Source organism: Macaca thibetana, chromosome 16 (assembly GCF_024542745.1).
Source record: "Macaca thibetana thibetana isolate TM-01 chromosome 16, ASM2454274v1, whole genome shotgun sequence".
NCBI classification, from domain to species: Eukaryota; Metazoa; Chordata; class Mammalia; order Primates; family Cercopithecidae; genus Macaca; species Macaca thibetana.
The window spans coordinates 30,178,988-30,195,973 of record NC_065593.1 but is presented as its reverse complement, the minus strand read 5'-3'; the positions used below and the strand labels follow the sequence as shown (position 1 = coordinate 30,195,973).

At 42.2% G+C, this 16,986-nt stretch overlaps 1 protein-coding gene and 1 pseudogene across 1 annotated transcript in view; both read right to left on the bottom strand.

The window, feature by feature from the left end:
* The window catches only part of TAF15 (TATA-box binding protein associated factor 15), a 345,012-nt gene that overhangs the window by 305,183 nt on the left and 22,843 nt on the right, over positions 1 to 16,986 (bottom strand). The gene's annotated exons all lie outside the window — the stretch shown is intronic.
* LOC126939524 (serine/threonine-protein phosphatase 4 regulatory subunit 2-like) lies at positions 14,065 to 15,315 on the bottom strand (annotated as a pseudogene).

Below are 16,986 nucleotides of genomic sequence, written 5' to 3'. Positions count from 1 at the left end.
CTGGATGACCTTGAGCAAGTTACTTTACCTCTTTAAGATTCAGTTTTCTCATCTATAAAACAGAGATAAAATTCATACCTATGTCTTAAGGTAAATATGAAGATTGAAAGCTAATAGTACATTTAGGTTGACCATGGTGGCTGACACCTGTAATCCCAGCATTTTGCGAAGCCGAGGCAGGTGGATCACTTCAGCCCAAGAGTTTGAGACCAGCCTGGGTAACATGGTGAAACCCCATCTCCACAAAACAAACAAACGAACAAGCCCCCAAAATTTATCAGGCATGGTGATGCGTGCCAGTAGTCTCAGCTACTTTGGGGGCTGAGGTGGGAGGACCACTTGATCAACCAGGAGGTTGAGGCTACAGAAAGCCGCTACACTGTAGCCTGGGGGACAGAGCATGATACTGCCTGAAAAAGTAAAAATAATAAATAAATATGACATTGGCTGGGCACGGTGGCTCATGCCTGAAATTCTAGCACTTTGAGAGGCTGAGGCGAGAAGATCACTTGAGGTCAAGAGTTCAAGACCAGCCTGGCCACCATGGTGAAACTCTGTGTCTACTAAAAATACAAAACAATTAGCTGGGTGTGGTGGCACGCACCTGTAATCCCAGCTACTTGGGAGGCTGAGGCAGAAGAATCACTTGAGCCCGGGAGGCAGAGGTTGCAGTGAGCCAAGATCATGCTACTGCATTCCAGCCTGGACGACAGAGTGAGACTCCGTCTCAAAAAATAAACAAACAAGCAAATAAATAAGACATTTAAATAAAGCATAGTATGTGGAAAGCTCTCAATAAATTTTAGATCTTAATAGTTCCAATTTACAGCTGAGAAGACTCTGACTTAAAAGATAAATACTTAGGGCCAGTTTCAATGGCTCACACCTGTGATCCCAGCACCTTAGGAGGCCAAAGCTGGAGGATTACTTGAGGCCAGGAGTTTGAGACCAGCCTGGGCAAGATAGAGAGACCCTATCTCTATAAAAATCTTTTTAAAATTAGCAGGGTGTGGTGGCACGCTCCTGTAGTCCAGCTACTCGGGAGACTGAGGTGGAAGGATTGTCTAAGCCCGAGAGTTCAAGGTTACAGTGAGCCATGATCATACTACTGCACTCCAACCTGGAGAACACCACAAGACTCTAGCTCTAAAAATAAATAAATAAGTAAATAAATAAACAAATAAATCATAAATACCTTACCCAAGATCACAGCACTAGCAAGTTCTGAGTCTGAGATCTGAACCCGTGTCTGTCCGACTCCAAAGTCCATGTTAGCTTCTATGTTCTTCTGTTTGTACTTCAAAGTTAAAGGCATAAGTCTCCTTCTGTGTTGACAGTAATTCATTTGATTTTATGTTGAGACTTGGATCAAATACACTTAGAATACTGATGGCATTCTTAGCCTCTAAATTTTTCTACAAAATCAATATGATTACGTAAATGACTTACATAATAGGAAAATGTTCAGAGGATAGCATTTTGTATACTAAGAAACATAAAAGATATATCTGTCATTACAAGTTCTATATAATTACATTATAGAAAGATTAGAAAATAGAGAACCACAAAAGAAAATTCAATCCCTATTATTACCGCCGAATCATGCAACTGCTTTCACTTTTGCTTGTTCATTTCCTGGGCTAGTCTACTGGCAGATATATTTTAGCAGAGTTGTAATCATAGCATACATTCCATTTTATATCCTGTTTGGGTTGATTGTTCCAGTGACCCCTTTCTTCTCTGCAGTCTCCCATATAGTATGTGAGGCATTTCCCACATTGCAGCCTAGGGAGAGGTGGTTCTCAGTGCCTTTGAGTAAGGAGCCAAGATTATCAGTGCAGTAGTGCTCCTTACGTTCCAACTGGTTTCATGAGCAGCCGGAACTCATGCCTATAGGGAAGAAGATGATGGGCAAGTAAAGGAGGAGAAAGCAGCCGGGCGCGGTGGCTCAAGCCTGTAATCCCAGCACTTTGGGAGGCCGAGACGGGCGGATCACGAGGTCAGGAGATCGAGACCATCCTGGCTAACACGGTGAAACCCTGTCTCTACTAAAAAATACAAAAAACTAGCCGGGCGAGGTGGCGGGCGCCTGTAGTCTCAGCTACACAGGAGGCTGAGGCAGGAGAATGGCATAAACCCGGGAGGCGGAGCTTGCAGTGAGCTGAGATCGGGCCACTGCACTCCAGCCTGGGCGGCAGAGCGAGACTCCGTCTCAAAAAAAAAAAAAAAAAAAAAAAAGGAGGAGAAAGCTCTTCACCTAACTCCATAAAATATGGGGTAGAGTGGGGTGGGGTGGGGTGGGGTGGGGGCAGACATTTTAGGGAACTGCGCAACAGAGCAACACAATTAGGACAGAAGCAACCTTCTTTCCTTGCTTCCCCATGGGTCATTGTGGGAAGATGGTAAGTGAGTGTGCCCTCCTTGTGCAGTTGCCAGGCACAGAAATCAGGAGGTCTGTAAAGCAAACCTCTGTTCGGCTAAAGGTACCGAAGAGTAGCAGAGTCGGTTGTCCCCAAATATGCCATTTTGGCACAAGGATTATTTTGAGCTAAAGGCACTTGAAAGTAGCAGATGCATATGAAGACACAAAGGCATAAAAATAATATAACGGACTTTGAGGACTCGGGGGAAGGGTGGGAGAAGGGTGAGGGATAAAAGGCTACACATTGGGTGCAGTGTACACTGCTCGGGTGATGGGTGCACCAAAATCTCAGCAATTACGACTGAAGAATTATCCATGTAACCAACACCACCTGTTCCCCCAAAACTGTTGAAATAATAATAATAATAAAAAGAAAATAGGCCGGGCGCGGTGGCTCAAGCCTGTAATCCCAGCACTTTGGGAGGCCGAGACGGGCGGATCACGAGGTCAGGAGATCGAGACCATCCTGGCTAACACGGTGAAACCCCGTCTCTACTAAAAAATACAAAAAACTAGCAGGGCGAGGTAGCGGGCGCCTGTAGTCCCAGCTACTTGGGAGGCTGAGGCAGGAGAATGCTGTGAACCCGGGAGGCGGAGCTTGCAGTGAGCTGAGATCTGGCCACTGCACTCCAGCCCAGGCGACAGAGCGAGACTCCGTCTAAAAAAAAAAAAAAAAAAAAAAAAAAAAAGAAAATAGAAGATGCAAAAAGGGAATCTTAATCTTTTTTTCTTCCTGAAAACAGGAGATAAAAGTCCCATGTGAAAGATGCCGTCCCTGTACCAGGAGAAGAAAAAGCATTATTTGACAGGGGTCATAATCCTCTATAAACAGACCTTGCTAAAATAACCCTTATCCTCCTTTGCCTCCACACATAATTTAATGTAATTACTTTTCTACAATTGCACTCTTTGCTCATCCTACTACACAAGCATTTAGGTTTCGGCACTTCTTCAATTTTCTGTAGGGGCTCCTATATGTAAAAATCTGTATGTTTTTCTCTTGTTAATCTGTCACAGGCCAATTTAATCCGCAGGCCTAGCCAAAATCCCTAAGAGAACAGAAGTAAAGTTTTGCCTCCCCTATAGTTTCTGGTAGTGAAAATGGGACCCTAGAAGGCTGGGATGCGCCAGTCACTTCAGAGCCTGTGGGTGGGATCCCGGAAGAGCTGACAGAACCTGCAAAAGGTAAAAATTCTTACCAAAGTCAGCTCCCCCACATATCTACCTGCAGTGCCCTGTAGAGAGGAGAACGTTAAACATTTTCCTTGTCTTTTCCTTTCCAAATTCAGATCGGCAGGAGAAAAACATTTGTAAGAATGAGTTCTTTGAATTGTAACTTTTATAAATTTGGTCTGGGTATGACCCACAGCCTCCCAGGAATAATAAAAAGTCCTTGTGTGCATTGTCGATGTCGTTTGTGCTGTTTGTCACAAGGAAGAAAATCATAAGATGAGATTCTTCTTTTTATGTCCCGAGAGCCTGGTTTTAAAATATTCTCTCTGGTCTTCGCCGCCAGGGGGCGCAAGTGTTGCTGGTTTGCATCAGGGGGCCAGCCTGGAACCCAAGTTCTAAGATAAGCAGCATTTTCGTCCAACTGTGCCAGCTCTCAGAGAAGTTTGTCTTAATAAAAGGTCCCAGTCCATAAGAGGCGTTTGTCATCTGAACCTTCATTGTCTTTTTTATTTTTGAGACACGGTTTCACTCTGTCGCCCACGCTGGAGTGCAGTGGCGTGATCTCAGTCACTATAACCTCCACCTCAACAGGCTCAAGTGATTCTCCTGCCTCAGTCTCCCGAGTATCTGGAATTTCAGACGTGCGCCACCACGCCCGGCTAATTTTTGTATATTTTGTAGAGACGGGGTTTCACCGTATTAGCCAGGCTGGTCTCGAACTCCTGACCTCAAGTGATCCGCCCACTGCAGCCTCCCAAAATACTGGGATTACAGGCGTGAGCCACCGCGCCCGGCAAAAGGGCTGCATGGCTTGCATCCTCCTTGGGGATGCCTCTTGCATCCGTGGTTAAGTGATAAAAGCCTTATTGATTTTAAGCTATAAAAACTTACTGGTTTTGAGTCATAATTAAGATAGGTACAGCTTTGAAGATTTGAACTTTTATATCTAAAAGGATTTTGTTTTTAAAGAAAGCTGTCATCCTAAACAAATATCTATGGAAAGATGAGATCGAAAGAAAATATTAATAGGCAAAAATGAGAACTTTTACCAAAAGTATTAAATTTTGTGTTTATGTATACCTAATTCATGGCTAAGATTTTAAATGAAAATTTTAAGATCTGCTTGTGTCAGTCTGTTTATGCTTATGTATGTGTGTTGTGTATATGTGATATTTCTCTATCTCCTGATCATATTGCACCGCTACTTGATAGTCTAATTCAGAATGTCTGGGGAAGGACCTTAGCATCTGAATTTTTAAAAAGCATGCCAAAGGATTTGGACAAGCAGCCAAGATTGGGAACTAATTATCTGATTAATGAATGACATCTCTAATTCAATTACCTCTAGTGCACAGCACCTTTTCTTACAGCTAAAAATGATTGCTAAATCCACACTGTAATAATTTTTTCAATGTATAAAGATAGACACCCAAAAGAAATGGAACAAGAAACCAACAAGAGCTCAAGGGAATTGTGACTCCTGTGGGCTGTTGAGGGAGACAGCAGGTCAAAAATTAGCAGGAACTTGATTAGAACGATAGCAACAGTATTGGCAGCTAAATTAATAACAGTGAATCCAGCAGGAATTTCATCTCGGCTGCAGTTACAACTATTAGGATTATGTAGGCTACTATAAAAATTAAAAGAGAAAGTCAGTGAGATGCACCGTTTAATTTCCTTTCTGGCTCTTTCACTGTTTCTTTTCATTTTGTTTTTTCCCTTTTCCTTGCCAACAGAAAAATATTTCTTGAGTAACTCAGGCCTACTGTACGAGGTAACAATTCTCTCCTCCCTTTCCATCTTCTTCCTCTCCAGTTCCACTCCTGAGAGAGTAATCCTTAATAAGAGTTTGGTGTGTATCCAAAAAAAACTTTTTTGTAGCATTGTTCTCCAGAGTGTTTGAAGGATTTCTTCTGATAAAGTTTCTTTAGTCTTTAGCCAGAACTAGTCTTTGACCCACTTACTCTACTGATAAGCAGGAAATAGCACTTTTTTTCCCCCTTGAAGCTAGAAAGGCAGGCCTAAAGTGAGTAGGAGCATTCTGAGAAATGGAAACTTAAAAAAGGCGGCAACCTTCCAGTTTCAGTCTCAGAAATACCAAAGCAGTCTTTTTCCTGGGCTTGTTTTTCTGCAGAGAGCTCAGATTTGAGAGCCATTTCTAGCCTTTGAGGGTTACCACTGTCCTCAGCCAAACTGCAGGGACTCCTAAGTATATCAGAACTCGTGGAACTTTCTCATCTTTTCAGCATCTCAACCCTGTGGAATCTTTTAATTCGCAAGGTAAGTACAGATTGTCCGGAGAGATCTAAGCCATGCCTATTCAATGGAATGCAGAGTCTCTCAAAGAGACCTCATAACTCTCAGATGAAAATCCCCTCTGTGGCTGTAGACCCTTCGAGACATACCCACTTTAAGCAAGAGAGGACAAAGTAGACACTTCATGTCTACACTTTTAATAAATAAATGAAATAGACAATGAGAGGAGCTGGCCCTTAGACTGGACTCACCTTGTAGCTGAGGCCTGGGATGTAGGACTCCAGCCCAGAGAGTCCCGCATCCTGGCTGGGCTGAGAAAGAGAGATGTAGAGGGTTCTCATAGTTCTGGGGAGCAAACCTTCAGATGAGACAAGGGAGGAGCCTTGGGAGGAAGGGATGCTTGTGAAGATTCTTTTTTTTTTGAGACAGGGTCTTGCTCTTTCACCCAGGCTGGCGTGCAGTGGCGCAATCACAACTCACTGCAGCCTCGACCTTCCAAGGCTCAAAGCATCTTCCCGCTTCAGCCTTTGAAAGTGCTGGGACTACAGGCACTGAGCACGAGGGTACCTGGCTAATTTTTTTTGTTTCTGTAGAGAGGAAGTCTTGCTAGATTGACCAGGCTGGTTTCAAACTCCTGACCTCAAGCAATCGTCCTGCCGTGGTCTCCCAATGTGCTGGGATTACAGGCGTGATCCACTGTACCCGGCCGTGCCTGTGAAGATTCTTTAGCAGTTAGCTGATTGCTTCATCGCTATGAAAAGGGTTTTCTTATTTTGATTTTTCTTGTTTTTGAGACAGGATCTCACTCTGTCACCCAGGCTGGAGTGCGGTGATGCAATCGTGGCTCACTGCAGTCTCGACCTCCCCAGGCTCAAGTGATCCTCCCATCTCAGACTCTCTGGAGGAGCTGAGACTATAGACCAGGCACCACCACACCCAGCTAATTTTTTTGTATTTTGTAGAGACTGGATTTCCCTGCTCAGACTGGTCTCAACCTCCTGGGCTCAAGCAATCTGCCCACCTTAGCCTCCCAAAGTGCTGGGATTACAGGCATGAGCCACTGAGCCCAACTGTGTTTTCTTGTTTTTCATAATATATATACTGTTTTGTTTTCAGAGAAACTTAAGCTGCGTTGACTGGGAAACTATGATCTAGTTGGATTGAGATGTAATTTTTGCAAGTGCGTCACTGCATTGGGTTATGTTGTTTACTGACATTAATTAAAGTAGATACTTGTGAAAGCCCTATGTGTTCTGTCTAGCTATGTTTTTACGTATGACTTTTGCTTGCCTGTGTTTAACAGAAATAGACCCATGTTGTTCTTGTTATCAAATGTGTTTTTTTTTTTTTTTTTTTTTTTTTTTTTTGAGACGGAGTCTCACGCTGTTGCCCAGGCTGGAGTGCAGTGGCGCGATATCGGCTCACTGCAAGCTCCGCCTCCCGGGTTCCCGCCATTCTCCTGCCTCAGCCAATAAATGCTATCACAAATACCAGGGAGATTATTCCAGAACGGTTATTCTTACCAGAGTAATGAAAACTCTCTTGTTTTCCAAGAGGCCTAATAATTTGGGAGACCAGTTTGCACAATGATTAAGAGTCTAGATTTTGGGCCAGGTGTGGTCGCTTATGCCTGTAATCCCAGCACTTTGGGAGGTGAAGGTGGGAGGATCGCTTGAGCCCAGAAGTTTGAGAACAGCCTGGGTAACATAGCAAGACCCCATCTCTACAAAACAAAAAAACAGAAAAACTAGCCAGGGCCGGGTGCGGTGGCTCACGCCTGTAATCCCAGCACTCTGGGAGGCCGAGGAAGGTGGATCATTTGAGGTCAGGGGTTTAAGACCAGACTGGCCAACATGGTAAAACACTGTCTCTACTAAAAATACAAAAATTACCTGGGAGTAGTGGTGCGTGCCGGTCATTCCAGCTACTCAGGAGGCTGAGGTGGAAGGATCACTTGAACCCAGGAGGTGGAGGCTGTAGTGAGCCGAGATCCCACCACTGCCTTCAAGCCTGGGCAGCAGAGCGAGAATCTGTCTCAAAAAGAAAAACAAGAAAACTAGCCAGGCATGGTGGCATACACCTGTAGTCCCAGCTACTTGGGAGGCTGAGGTGGGAGGACTGCTTGAGTTCAGGAGCTGAAGGCTGCAGTGAGCTATGACTGCACCACTGCACTCCAGTCTGGATGACAGCGAGACCCTGTTGCTATAAAAAAAAAAAAAAAAAAAAAAAAAAAAAAAGAGAGAGAGAGAGAGAGAGACAGAGTCTAGGTTTTAATTAGAAGCACTAGCATTTAGAATCAAATACTCCTGGATTTGAGCCTCACTCATATGACTCTGAATATGTCCCCCAACCTCCGCTTCCTCATTGATAAAATAAAGGTAACAGTATTTGTTGTGAGGAATCAATGAGATTATGTATATAAAGGTTTTGGTACAGTTCCTGGCTCAATAAATGTTAGCTCTTTCAGCTCATGAGGAGCACAAACATCAATCTTCCTACTATGCCCTTTGTTTTTAATCTGGACTTGATTGATTTGATCTTCTTATATCAGAATTCTTGATCCCAGGCCTTGGTAGAGATTTCTGCTTCTGGCTGCTTAAGCTTTGGCATATATCCGGGTTCTCTCTCCACATTTGGATCCTTTCTCCCTTTCAGTGTTTGGCTAAGCTACGGTTTTTAATCTAGGGTGAGAAGCCGTATCTCATAAACAGCTCCCACCAGTGACTGGGCCCATTCTGGTTCTTATCCATTGGATTGAGATGGAAGAGGAGCAATGAAAATAATAGACACGAATTGCCATCAATCGCCAGGCCCCTCGGCTTACTTCTAAATCTCTCTCAACTCTGCCGGCTTAATTCTAAATCTCTCTCAACTCTGCCTACTTCTCCATTGTCACCACCTTAGTCTACGTCACCATCTGTTCTCATTTGGGCTGCTGAAACCATATCCTGAAAGGTCTTTTCCATGACTGCTCTAGCCTGCTTCAGCTAGAAAGAACTTTAAAAAATGTTCGTCTGATGCCGTGTCTGCCTGCTTAACATCCTCCAATTTTTTTATCAAACAAGTTTTGCTTTTGCGCCTTTTATTTTTTTGAAATGGAGTCTCACCCCCTTTTGTGCAGGGGAGTGCAGTGGTGCCATCTTGGCTCACCGCAACCTCCACCTCCCGGGTTCAAGCGATTCTCCTTCCTCAACCTCCCAAATACCTGGGATTACAGGCATGCGCCACCACGCCCAGCTAATTTTTGTATTTTTAGTAGAGTTGGGGTTTCACTATGTTGATCCACCTGCCTCAGCCTCCCAAAGTGTTAGGATTACAGGCGTGAGCCATCGTGCCTGACCTGTGCCTATTTTTTTTTTTTTTTTTTTTTGAGAGGGAGTCTGGCTCTGCCGCCCAGGCTGGAGTGCAGTGGCCGGATCTCAGCTCACTGCAAGCTCCGCCTCCCGGGTTCACACCATTCTCCTGCCTCAGCCTCCCGAGTAGCTGGGACTACAGGCGCCCGCCACCTCGCCCGGCTAGTTTTTTTTTTGTATTTTTTAGTAGAGATGGGGTTTCACCGTGTTAGCCAGGATGGTCTTGATCTCCTGACCTCGTGATCCGCCCGTCTCGGCCTCCCAAAGTGCTGGGATTACAGGCTTGAGCCACCGCGCCCGGCCATCTGTGCCTATTTTTAAAAACCATTCATTTATGTTTTCAAATTTCTTTTTTTTTTTTTTTTGAGACGGAGTCTGGCTCTGTCGCCCAGGGTGGAGTGCAGTGGCCGGATCTCAGCTCACTGCAAGCTCTGCCTCCTGGGTTTGCGCCATTCTCCTGCCTCAGCCTCCCGAGTAGCTGGGACTACAGGCGCCTGCCACCTCGTCCGGCTAGTTTTTTGTATTTTTTTAGTAGAGACAGGGTTTCACCGTGTTAGCCAGGATGGTCTCGATCTCCTGACCTTGTGATCCTCCCGTCTCGGCCTCCCAAAGTGCTGGGATTACAGGCTTGAGCCACCGCGCCCGGCCCTCAAATTTCTTAATACATATTTTGATGGAAACAAATCTTTCTCAGGTATTATTTTAGAGGAAGAAATCTACTAGAGTTTTCTGTGTATTTATTTTTTTCTTTAGGTCTTAAAGGGAGAAGAATAGATGAGCAGTTCTTGAGGTTTCTATTTCATATAATAATTCAGACAATAATTCACAAAATAATTCAGACTTTTCGATTTCTATTTCTATTATTTTCTATTTGATACAAAATAATTTTAGATATAGAAGAGAGTTGCCAGACCGGGCCCGGTGGCTCACACCTATAATCCTAGCACTTTGGGAGGCCGAGGTGAGTGGATCACCTGAGGTCAGGATTTCACGACGATCCTGGCCAACATGATGAAACCCCGTCTAAAATAAATAAATAAAAATAAATAAATAAATAATAAATAAATAAATATTAAAATAAATAAATAAATATTTAAAAATAAATAAATAAATAAATAAATAAATAAATAAATATTAGCCAGGCATGGTGGTGGGCACCTGTAATTCCAGTACTTGGGAGGCTAAGGCAGGAGACTCGCTTGAACCTGGGAGATGGAGGTTGCAGTGAACCGAGATCGTGCCACTGCACTCCAGCCTGGGCAACAAGAGCGAAACTCCATCTCAAAAATAAATAAATAAATAAATAAATAAATAAATAAAATAAAAGAAGAGAGCTGCCAATATGAAAATTTTATCCAAGGAAACCAATGGCATGCTATACTTGAAAGAATATGTCCATAGGAATAAACATTAAAACTTTAAAGCTTATATGTCACAAATGGCACTTTGCATAAATAATCTGACAAGGTTGTTTTAATGGTCATAAAATATAGAAGAAGACAGTTGTAAGTTTTATTACAAGGAGCATATCAGACATATGAGTAAGATTGTGAAAGATTTCACCTTCTACATAATTTCCTGCTTAGAAGTCTATTTCCTTTTCGCACCTGCATCAACCACCATTTTATTTATTCATTTTTAAAAAATAATAAAGATGCTAGTGAAAAAAATAAAGACATTAGTGAGTTGTCTAAAAAGATGGAAAACTAGACAAAAAAGCAAAACAAGGAAAAACAAAACTTTTAATCTTATTAAGTAATCAAATAAATTGCTTTCTGATTTTTCAATTTCCTCCTGCCCTTACACTTATTATTCCCTTTATTTTGTATTCCTCTGTGATCTAGTTCTTATTCTAAGTTCTGTAAATGTTGATACAATTCACTCTACTTTTATCTTTCTCTTTAACCAATATAGGCATTTGGGGCTATGGATTTTTCTCCAGATACGTTTAAGCCATGTCATGGCAATTTGATGTGACCTAAACCATTTGTCCCCAGCAGGCAGATTCTTTGTATCTCTCACAGCACTGTGTTTAGTGTGAGCTTTCATTGAATGTTTCCTGCATGACTGAATCAAATAATGAAATGTTTTCATGGCATGCACGAATGCATAGTCAAGCAAAAGAGAAAGTGACTGTGCAGGTTGTGGCACAATTCCGAGAGTCTTAAGAGCCCCCTTCTCACTACAGCATGGCTAAGTTTTATTGATTTGCACAACCACTCTCAAATACAAGTTCTTTGAAATAAAAAAGACTAAGAATCATTGATCTTCCTTTTACTTCATTTGTCAGATTTACCACCTCCCTCGACCATCTTCATTTCCCCCACTATCCACCTAAGAATGTATAGTCCAAAAGTTTAACTTCTCTCTTCTTTCTGTTTTCCTTCTTTCTTTCTTTCTCTTTCTTTCTTTCTTTCTTTCTTTCTTTCTTTCTTTCTTTCTTTCTTTCTTTCTTTCTTTCTTTCTTTCTTTCTTTCTTTTCTTTCTTTCTTTTCTTTCTTTTCTTTCTTTTCTTTTCTTTCTTTCTTTCTTTCTTTCTTTCTTTCTTTCTTTCTTTCTTTCTTTCTTTCTTTCTTTCTTTCTTTCTTTCTTTCTTTCCTTCCTTCCTTCCTTCCTTCCTTCTTTTTCTCTCTCTCTCTCTCTCTTTCTTTCTTTCTTCTCTCTCTCTCTCTCTCCCTCCCCACCCCTCCCCTCCCTCCCTCTCTCCCTCCCTTCCTTCCTTCTTTCTTTTTTTTGAAAAAGAGCGGGAGTCTCGCTCTGTCGCCACGCTGGAGTGCAGTGGCACAATCTCGGCTCACTGCAACCTCCATCTCCCGGGTTCAAGTGATTCTCCTGCCTCAGCCTCCCGAGTAGCTGGGACTACAGGAGCTTGCCACCATGCCCGGCTAATTTTTCGTATTTTTAGTAGAGACGGTGTTTCACCATGTTGGCCAAGATAGTCTTGATTTCTTGACCATGTGATCCACCTGCCTTGGCCTCCCAAAGAGTTTAACTACTTTCTTACCAATATTCTAAATGCCTATGTCCCACTCCCCTTCAAATTTTTTGGAGGTAAAGGATTTTTTTTAAATTTTAAATAACATTAATATTTATTGCTTTATTTGAATATTAGTATTGAAAGCCCAAGCACTCAGTTTATACACAGAAATTATACAATTATATACCACTTCACAAAGGCAGTGAACACATTACATTCTACAAAATCTACTTTACAGAAATTTTAAAACTCTAAATATAAAAAGGTACAGCTGAAGAAACAGGTATAAATTTGGCAGCCAGTAATTTTGACAGGGAAGTTGCAGCTTCCATGACTTTAAATATGTAAATTTGAAAATATTGAATTTAGAGTAATCATTGTGCTTTGTGTTGATCTGAAAAATATAACACTGGCTGTCAAAGAAGCATGTTCAAAAATATTTAATTCACTTCAAAATGTCATACAAATTATGGTGGTTTCTATGCACCCCTAAAGCTTCAGTCATTTAGTTCAGGTGCATACTAAAGTAATATGTTAATTCTTCCAGTACAGTGGTGTTTCATACCATTCACATTTGCATACACTAGAATAATTTAGAAAGACGTGTAATATTCACAATGTTCAGAAAGCAAGCAAAAGATCAAGGAACCTGCTTGGTTCTTCTGACACGGTCTCATATCAGCTTCATAAACATTCATTCTACAAAATAGTAAGCTAACATTTGAACACAATTTCCAAGATAAAGCATATTTTCTCATAAGTAATGAAGTCTTTTTCTCAGGCACCTCAGAAGTATACAAAAGAATTTGAGTTTGAACAGCTTTCTTGGAATGTGTTTAACACATTCCATTCAACAGACTCAAGACTTCCAGGGTTTCACAAGGGCCAGATTTTTTTTTTTTTTTCTGAGACAGAGTCTTGCTCTGTCACCCAGGCTGAAGTGCAGTGGCACCATCTTGGCTCACTGCAAGCTCCACCTCCTGAGTTCATGCCATTCTCCTGCCTCAGCCTCCCAAGTAGCTGGGACTACAGGTGCCTGCCACCACACCCAGCTATTTTTTTTTTATTTTTCGTAGAGACGGGGTTTCACTGTGTTAGCCAGGATGGTCTCGATCTCCTGACCTCATGATCAGCCCGCCTTGGCCTCCCAAAGTGCTGGGATTATAGCATAAGGACCAGATTTTATTTCAGTTACTCAGAAGAGAAAGAAAATGTCTTCTGAAAGAGGTGAACTCAATCATTACCAATAGAAAAAGTATCCACTGTTTTCATCTCTTATAGAAACAGAAAAATATAACATTCCCCCCTTAGATTAATTATATATATATATATAAAATATATGTATATATGACTTAAAGTTCCATTGTATGTAGCCAAACAATAAAATCTGGAAACCAGCATGAAACCCTATAATTCACACGTTAAAATGTTGAAACTATAACCAAAATATGCAAACTGCTAGAGCTATCAGAAAGAGACAAAAAGCTTCTTGCATATGTATAAACTAAATGTGATAATCTCAAAAAAGTTTTCAAAATTATAATTACCTTCCAGTTTCAAAACTTTAATCCTAAATTAAAAAAAAAAAATCTATACACAAACCACTGATTTGCCCAGACCAAGAAAAGAAAGAAAGAAAGAAAGAAAGAAAGAAAGAAAGAAAGAAAGAAAGAAAGAAAGAAAGAAGGAAAGAAAGTCAGTGGGAAGGTAAGCAGGACCCAGACGAGCTGATGTTCACAGTTCTTATATGTACAACTCTTTCAGGAATTATCCATAAAGTACTTCGTTTTACAACCTGCTTCTTTTGTAAAACTAAAGGTCCACTTTATTCCATAAAAGTTTTATACAGTGTTAAAACCAGAACTGTATGTAAAATGCTGCATCTAAATGTTTCTAAATAGTTAGTCTTGTTCCATTGGTTCATCGGTAACTTCTGTGGCTTCGTCATCATTTTCCATGGATGATTCTGAAAGAATCTCTCCAGTTTTACTGGGATTGGATCCTACTAATTCTTCTGTTTCACGACAGTCAGAAGAACCACTACTTTCAAGGCCTTCGTTTTCACTACCTTCCGAATGTAGTAAATCTTTCTCAGCTTGAGACACATCAGATTCCTCCATTTGATTATTTTCCTCAGAAGTCTCTTCGTTCACAGTTAAGGCATCATCAGATTCTTTTTCTTGATGTTTTTCTTTCTGGGATCATTTGTCTTGATGACATAAAAGACTCTTCTTCCTCTTCATCCTCTTCTTCATCCTCTTCTGGACAGTGCTGCTGGGTACAAGGGCTTTCTTTGTCTTTATCCTGAGATGATGATGCTTCTGTTTTTTCTACCATAGCTGAAGAAATTTCGCTGGAAGTCGTTTGACTGACTGTTTCTCCGACTTCACCTTCTTTGTCAAACTTGAGTCTTTTTACCTTATGCCCCTCAGCTTCCACAGCATATTCATCTGGATGTTTATTTTTCAAAGGGCTCACCGAGGAAACTTCTGATTCAGATGTCAAAGAGTCACTGTGATTTTTCTCCTCATTTTGCTGCAAACTTGCCTCTTTGCTGTCTGTGCTCTCAGGCAAGCCATTTCTTGTCACGGGGGCTGACAAAGAAATCTTTGATCGATTAAGTGGCCTGGGTGTCCCAGGCCCATTTATATTAGACCTCTCAGCATAGCTTGGTGAATTTCCAGGAAACATAACACCATTCATTCGATTTAAACTATTGGAATTGTTTTTCTCTGAAGAAGGATAAACACAGCTAATAACTATCACATTCTTTTCTACTCCTCTAAGAAATTTGTCTGTTCCTGTATAGTTTCTCCTTGGATCTGTTAACAATTCACACAGTCGCTGAACAGTAAAAGGGATACCATTAAATCCAGCGACAATTTTCAGTATTCTTTCCTTCATTTTGTCAAAGGCAATATATTGGACATTAGGGTTGGGAGGCCCTCTTGGCTCAGGAGCTGAAGTTCTGAAATCATCCAGTTTGAAAATAAAATAGCCTTTAAATTGGGACCCCTAAATCATTGTTTTTCCAGTCTTGGCTACGTGACAAACTGATGCAGGATAGGACAAACTTCCTTTCCCCGCCTCTTCTCAAAATCTCTCAGCGCCTCCTGGAGCCTCTCGACGTCCATGGCTTCCGGCGTCCCTCACAATCTCCGCCTCCCTCCGCGGGTCTCTCGGGACCGGAACGCCTCTCCCGATCCCCCCGACGCCCGCCCCCTCCCTCGCACACACTAGGCACGCAGGTGACGGGGGAGGGGGCGGGGGAACAAAGGGAGCCGGGGAAGCGTGCGAGAGAGCGAGACCCACAGAGCGCAGAGCGAGCACCTCCCCAAGCCGCTACCACCAACCCTCCCTTTTATTTTTTAATGTTATGAATTATTTCAAACTTACAAAGAATTAAAGAGAACAATGTAATAAACACCAATGTGTCTGCCACCCAAATTTAATAGATGAGGTCAGTTTGATAACTTATGGAAACTTTAAAAATATGCACAAAAGTAGAGAGAATGGGATAGTGAATTCCCACTTACCCCACTTATACTTATTAGTGAATTACCCACTTTCAATAATCATTGATATTTTGCCAATAAGTGATATCACTTATTGGCAAATTTTAACCCTTTCTCCCTATTTCTATCTAGTCAATCACAGCACCATTTCTAAATATCTCCCAGATGTGCTCAATTCTTTTCATCCCCACTGCTACCACTCAGGCCCCGGCCACCATCATACTCACAGGATTACTGCAGAACCTCCCTACTGGTTTCCTCCTCTTTAATTGGTTCTCCACCCTGGATTAATAATGTGCCTCTACCCCTTAAAAAATTAGAATACGGTAAAATTAACTTTTTTGATGTACAGTTCTATGAGTTTTAACACTTTTTTTCTTTTTCTTTTCTTTTCTTTTTTTTTTTTTTTTGAGACAGAGTCTCACTCTGTCACCCAGGATGGAGTGCAGTGGCACGATCTCGGCTCACTGCAACCTCCACCTCCCAGGATCAAGTGATTCTCCTGCCTCAGCCTCCTGGGTAGCTGGGACTACAGGCGCGCGCCACCACGCTTGGCTAATTTTCGTATTTTCAGTAGAGATGGTGTTTCACCATGTTGATCAGGCTGATCTCCAACTCCTGACCTTGTGAGAGGTCCGCCTGCCTCGGCCTCACAAAGTGCTGTGATTACAGGCGTGAGCCGCCGCACCTGGCCCTAACACATTTTTTAGAGCTGTTAAGTCTTGCGATGTTGTCAGGATACAGAACAGTTCTATAACCATAAATAACTTATTTGTGCTACTCCTTTGTAATCGTATCCTCCCCCTTCTCATAACCTTTGGCAACCGCAGGTCTGTTTTTCGTCCATCACGTGTTTTTTAAAAACTTCTGTGTGTTCATGCCACTCCCATCCTTAAAACTCTTCTTTGGTTTTCCACTTTTGTAAGTAGTGGCCCTTTTCTAATTCCCTAGCCTCCTCTTTCACCATCTGTCACGTCACCACCCGCCCCATATTGCTCTTTTTTTTTCTTGAGACAGGGTCTCACTCTGTCACCCAGTCTGGAGTGCGGTGGCACAGTCTCAGCTTACTGCAACCTCTACCTCTCGGGTTCAAGCGATTCTCCTGCCCCAGCCTCCCGAGTAGCTGGGATTACAGAAGCCCACTACCACACCTGGCTAATTTTTTATATTTTTAGTAGAAACAGGGTTTTGCCATGTTGGCCAGGCTGGTCTCTAACTCCTGACCTCAGGTGATCTGCCTGCCTCAGCCTCCCAAAGTGCTGGGATTACAGATGTGAGCCACCGTGCCTG